General features: G+C 48.8%; 1 protein-coding gene across 1 annotated transcript in view; it reads right to left on the reverse strand.

The window, feature by feature from the left end:
- The window catches only part of NLE1 (notchless homolog 1), a 13,312-nt gene that overhangs the window by 561 nt on the left and 6,668 nt on the right, over window positions 1-6,083 (reverse strand). The window lies entirely within an intron of this gene.

Raw genomic sequence — 6,083 nt, forward strand, 5'->3', positions numbered from 1 at the left:
CCCGAGCGCTCGGGGACCCCGCCGAGCCCTCCCCGGCCCCGCACCCGTCTCGCCCGGGCTCCGGGGGGCCGGTCTGGTCGGCTTCTCAGTGACCCAGGCCCCTGGGCCCACCCTGGCCCTCACGCCGGGGCAGAGAGGCCAAACTCAGCCCTTCCCTCAACCGCCTCAGGCGCACCCGCCAGTGAGGACAACGCTGAGGAGCCACCAGGGGAAGAGCGAGGACCGGAGTTGCACAGGACAAGAGCTGGGACAGTCAGGTATGGGATCATCCCAGGTTTCCAAGGCAGTGGCACTGCTTACATAGCACGTGCAGGTCACACACCCTCAGCCCTGTCCCTGCTCCAGGTCACACACCCTCAGCCCTGTCCCTGCTCCAGGTCACACACTTTCAGCCCTATCCCTGCTCCAGTAGTGAGCAAGATTCTCCCTCAAACCTGAAACAAGGAATTTCAATGAATGGAGAGGCACTGGAGGAACAGGCATTCAAAGTGCCGTGAGCCAAAGACACTTGGAGTTGTTTGCTCCCTTTATAAGGAGAACAACGCCTGTAATTTACAGCCACTGCCTCCCAGCACTTTTAGATCAGCCTGGAGCTGTTTACAGCACGTACAAACATTTAAAAAAACCCAACCAGCCACCGAACAACAGTCACATGGAGCCTTTGACCTTCACCTCCAGGTTCACATAATTGTGCTCCTTTCCTTTGAGTTCCATTCCTCACTGCTCTCTTCCCATGTTCTCCATCACACCACCTCCACATCCCAGTTTCAGACCCTTTCAGACTTCCCCAGTATCCCCAATATCCCCAGTGGATGCAGGGTGTGACCCCTCTGACCCCACACAGCTGTGCTGTCCCTTCCCTGACGTGACCCAGGCTCTGCTTTCAGTGTCACCAGATCAAAATAGAGACTGAGTGAATAGCTCTGCAGTTGGGCCTCTCCCCATTCCTCACTTATCTCTCTTGGCTTTCCAACGCTCCAAACCAGGAGCTGTGTGCCATGTCAGGACCTCCTCAGCTAAAGACTTCTCCACAGACAATGAACTGAGATGTAAAAAATATCCAGCAAGAGATTCTTAAGGAAAGATTGACAGTTTTATGAAGGACATTTTAAGCTATCAGAGGAATCCTAAGAAATTTCTTTTGTGAGGGCTTTAAAACCCCTCAAAACTGAATCCCCCCTTTATTTGGTGAAATTTCAAGCCCCCACCCAAAATCCACCCATGGCACTACCCTAACAAACAACACCCAGAAAGTGAAGTTGGACAATAATTTCAACAGCTCAGAACACCCCTGTGGAAAGAATAAATGAGATGTAAAAATATGCCAAGTTAATCATAAATTAAAGTGTTGGTAGTAACAGACACTTTCTGATATGCTTCACAGTGTCCCTTTAAACCAGGAAAAAGCCCACAAGCCTCCATGTGTTAAATATTCTGATTCATAAAAATAATTTCCCTCAGAACCGGTTGTTTATTGCCATCCACCAATTCTCACTTCAGTATTAATCCTCCCAGCGTCAACGTGTATCCTCACCCCAAAATCAATGTCACAAGCTACATTCTAGGGAAGCTGAAAAACAAATTCATTCAGAAGATGCCTTTTGAGCAGATTAAAGTCACAACAGCCATGACTAAGCCACCCAATCTGCATCACACTTGCGAACCGAGACACATTTCCCGACACATTTCCCTTCGGCAGCAGCGCTGCCTCACGTCCTTTTGTCCTCCTAATGGTGCTGGAGCCCTGGAGCAGGTTTGTTTCGGCACAGCAAGGACAAACAGCCAGGAGCGGCAGCGAGGTTTGACCGGAATAACAAAACACCCTGCGCTGGGATCCCAGCGGCACCCGAGGGCTCCGGCAGCGCTCGCTGGAGGCTGCGGGATTTGCATGCGGGTCACTCCTCCCAGCTGGGTCCGTGACTGGCGGCTGCGTGTCGGTAACTCCAGCATCCACACCACAAAGAACCTACAAACAGCACCTTCACTTGTTTCTGGTGCTGGAAGAGTTGAGAGGCAGAACGGGCTGGATTCACCTTTCCCAAAGGGAGCCTCGTTGCCGGAGATGTTGGGAGAGGATGCAGGATAACCCTACGGAGCTCGTGCTGCTTCCACACAGGGATATCCAGCATTTACCTGTATTCTGCAGCACCCGGGGTGTGCTCTGCTCCAACCAAGCACTAAAACATCCAGTGCACCTTCCTGATCCACCCCAGTGATCCTTCAAAACCATGGAGCACTCTGTCCTGGGTTGGTTCATCTTTAACATCCCACTCTGCAGGAGCTGCAGCCCACCGAGAGACCACCAGCAACCCACAGTTGTGCAACCGCCATTCACAGAGGGAAGAAAACAAAACAGCAGTACTGGAGATGGCTCTGGGGCTCCTTCCCAGCTGCACCACCTTGCTTCAAATTAGCCCCTCAGTTGTGAGCCAGGACTTCTGCTCACAAGAGCAATACATCTAGGAAGGAATTAGCAACTTCCAGGTTGCTTGTCTGAGTGCAGAGAAGGATGCTTTCATCTGGTAGCAGCTCCACAGAACAGAGACATCACTGCCCTGAGTTTTCTTAACACTTTTCATCCTCAAAAGTACTAATGGACTTCACAGCAAGCCCTTCTCTGCCATACTACACCACCAAAATGCAGCCCTGAGGTAGAAACATCACCTGAATAACGCCTGGGCTGACCCAAAAAAAAAAGCAGAACAAGGCTGCTTTTCCTACTTTTCATGCAGAACAATGAATGAAGTTCATTTTCTTCCTATTCATTGAAAGATTTTTTCTTGTCTCTCTCTCTCTCCCCAGGCTATAAACTTGCACATGGAAATTAAATTACAGATCTGGGAAAATATTCAAGAGATCATCTGAGTGGAACAGGACAGGAACATGTGGCTCCAAGGACCCAGGGAACACAACACACACTCCACTTGCATGGATAAGCAGGACACAGCCCCAAGTAGGAGTTTTCACATGGATTTTAAGGCCTCACTTAGGTAGGAGTCTGACAGCATCCTGCTCACCTCAGAGCTATCAACTTCACTCCAGGTGTTCTTACCATATCCTTCCTTCCCTGCCTCCATCACACTCAGGATTTCATTAGACAGGTAAACCTTCCTCAGAGGACTGGCACACTTCCCAGTCCTTATCACTACTGTCCTCCATTGGGATTTATAACAAAATTAATGGTGGCATCAGCTGAGCTTTTAAAGGAGAAAGTGTCAGAGGGCTCTGCAGGACAGTTTCTGGCTATGCTTAAAATTATTCTTGTATTACCAGTGAAAAATAACGCCCTTGTGGTAAGAAAACCTGTGTGGGATGCTTAATGAGTAACTCAGGAGGAACTGGACTGAAACATGGAAGCAGATCCCAGGATTCCTATCAAACAGCACTGGAAAAGCTCAGGCATTTCAGTAGGTTTTCTGTAAGGGTGGTGCTGCTGATCCCAGAAAAACAATCACAAAGCTCCAGCCTACCTCCTAGATTTGTCCTTTAATACAAAGTAACATCTCCCCCATTAATAACACCATCAACCCAAATTTGCATCTGCAATTGCCCAAATTAGCTAATTAAAGCTCCCATCCCCAGCGTGGCGGAGCAGGGAGGTCACGAGCTCACTGCAGCTCCTGCCAAGCAGAGCCAGCTCGGGAGGGAAGGGCAGCAGCTCTTCCTTCCCCAGAGCCTGAGCAGGCACTGACTGCAGCCAGGCCCGGGAAATGCTGCATTCAAATAAAACTGGGAGGGAGGAGTGTCAGGAATTGCTAAGGAATACAGCTGGAGCAGGGCCAGCTCTTAGTATGCATGGAGGCTGGTGCTGTATGAATGGTAAAAATAGCAGCAGATGCTTAGATAAGAAAATACAATTTGGTTTACATGCAAAGCCATCACAGAGCGTGGTTCAAAAATCTACCTGCTATCAGATCACAGGAAGATTAAGGCCAAGAGCTTATTTTAGTGTGAACTTTGTTGCAAGGCCCTCTCTTTCTTCAAGAGATCTCACTTCCCCTTGGAAAACCTTTCTGCTCCAGCATTAGAAAGGTGAGTTCTAATCAGGCCTTATGTCACAGAAGCGGAGTCTGAAGGGATGGCAAGAGCATGGTCAAAGGGCACAGTGATTGCTTTGGTTTGGAAATTAGTGGGCAAGGTACACTGCTATTTTAGGTACACCTACACACATGCACAGCCAGGCCTAGTTCCCACAGGCAGGATCGTGTCCCTGAGCTCTGATACATCCCTGCCTCCAACACAAAATACACCATGGATTGACAGGGCACAGTGACCCTGAGCAGAACTCCAGGGAAGGCAGCAGAGAATGATTCTTCACTCAGGAAGAGTCACTTGCAACCAGGAGCTGCCGCTTGCAGCAAGTCAGAATTGGGGACACAGCTGAACTCCCAAGGGTGGGTCCTTTCCTTTAGCACAAGAACCCCAAAAAACTTGGAAACCAGGCAGGCTTCTTGGCTGTTACCAGTGACCTGCTCCTCTTCTCCCCAAGGGCAGACTTATCAGCTGGTTTTAAACCACCCTGTCCCACATTTACCTCAGTGAATTACAAAAGGTTTTCTTTATGCAGACAGATGCCAGCAGCTGGAGGAAGCACCCTAATGAAAGAGCATGTATGGGATACTGAGCTCTTCCCAAAAGATCCCATAGAGATAGATCCCTGCTGGCTTGGCTGGCAGGAGGAGACACCCACAGGAACTACAGATTGTCTTCTCAATCATATTAAAGATTTAACCCTTTGTTCCAACCTTTGGCTCACATGAACACTTGCAGACAAGCAAAAGGCCATTACTGCACAATCTTAATTCTCCAAAGCAGTCCTGCCAGCAGGGATAAAGTTCCTAAAATGCATCTTCTGCAGCTGGGAAGCATCTGAGACCCAAACTCCTGTTCTGAGTTGTAGTAATCACTGCATATGAGGGCTATGGAGAATGTTTGACCTTCATGCTAACCCACTGCAACTAAATCTGACAGTATAATTTCTACTCCTCATTAACCACATCTTGATTTTCTCTGTTTCATAAGCATCCTGGCAATAAACACTTAGTCCAGGTCTATTCACCTCATGATGGCTGGAAGCCTGAATTGACTGATAAAAAGGTTCATCAGCAAACTTACAAATACCCAGCTGACAGTGTGAATCCCTCTCACCCACTGGGCAAGTAAATGCATTTGAGAAATTCCAGAAGGAGTCAGCCCTGTGCAATGGAAGTATTGCTATTTTTTGTGTCTGTCTCAGCCCTGCTGTCAGCACGTATCCAGGGCAAGGGACAAGTGGCACACAGAATTCCTGCTCCATTCTTCCCCACCCTATCCTTCCTTCCCCCTGAGCCAGTGGTGGATGGGAAATGGACACTCTCTCCCCTGTTCACTCTCATTTTCCCATTCCCAAGGGCTGCTGAAACCTGAAAACTCAGCACAGCTCCAGCAGTCATTTGAAGTCCAGGCCTGTTGCACCCTGAACAGATTAGCCAAGGAGTGATCTGCTGTGGATGCAGAGGATCACTGGCAGATAATGCTCAGCACAGCCCACAGGGAAATGAGGCTGTGTGGAAAGGCAAAACCTTACTGGAATAACGAGAAGCCCCAAGTCCTCATTCTCAGCAGATCTTTGTCCCAGACATGCAGCCAAGCACAATTCTGCAATGGAGTGATGTGCTGAATTTTCCCATTTTTTTCTCTCTGAAGGCCACACAAGGACAACCCTCTCTGTTCCCACTAAAACCCTCTTCTCCACAAGATTCTTCAAAGAGCAGGAAAGGGCATGAGCAGTATCCACCCTTTGCCTGCCCCTTTCAGGACAATGGCTACTGTGAGGCTGAAATTCCAATAAAAAGCCAGTTGAGATGGAGGCAGATGAGATACCCCTCCTGCGATGTTCAAAGAAAATCATCCTACAATGCACAGCTCTTAATAAGAACTAAAATTAAAATTTCCTTAAATAAATATAAGGAAAGAGTCCAAGAGGGAGAGTTGTCAACGGGAACACAGAGCCATGTCTGGGTCAATCTCTTCAGTCCATCACCGTGGAGATCTCCCAGGACTGTGCTGAGGGCAGGACCAGCAGCTCCATGTCACTGCTCCCA

Source organism: Geospiza fortis, unplaced genomic scaffold, assembly GCF_000277835.1.
Source record: "Geospiza fortis unplaced genomic scaffold, GeoFor_1.0 scaffold538, whole genome shotgun sequence".
In the NCBI taxonomy this organism is placed as follows: domain Eukaryota; kingdom Metazoa; phylum Chordata; class Aves; order Passeriformes; family Thraupidae; genus Geospiza; species Geospiza fortis.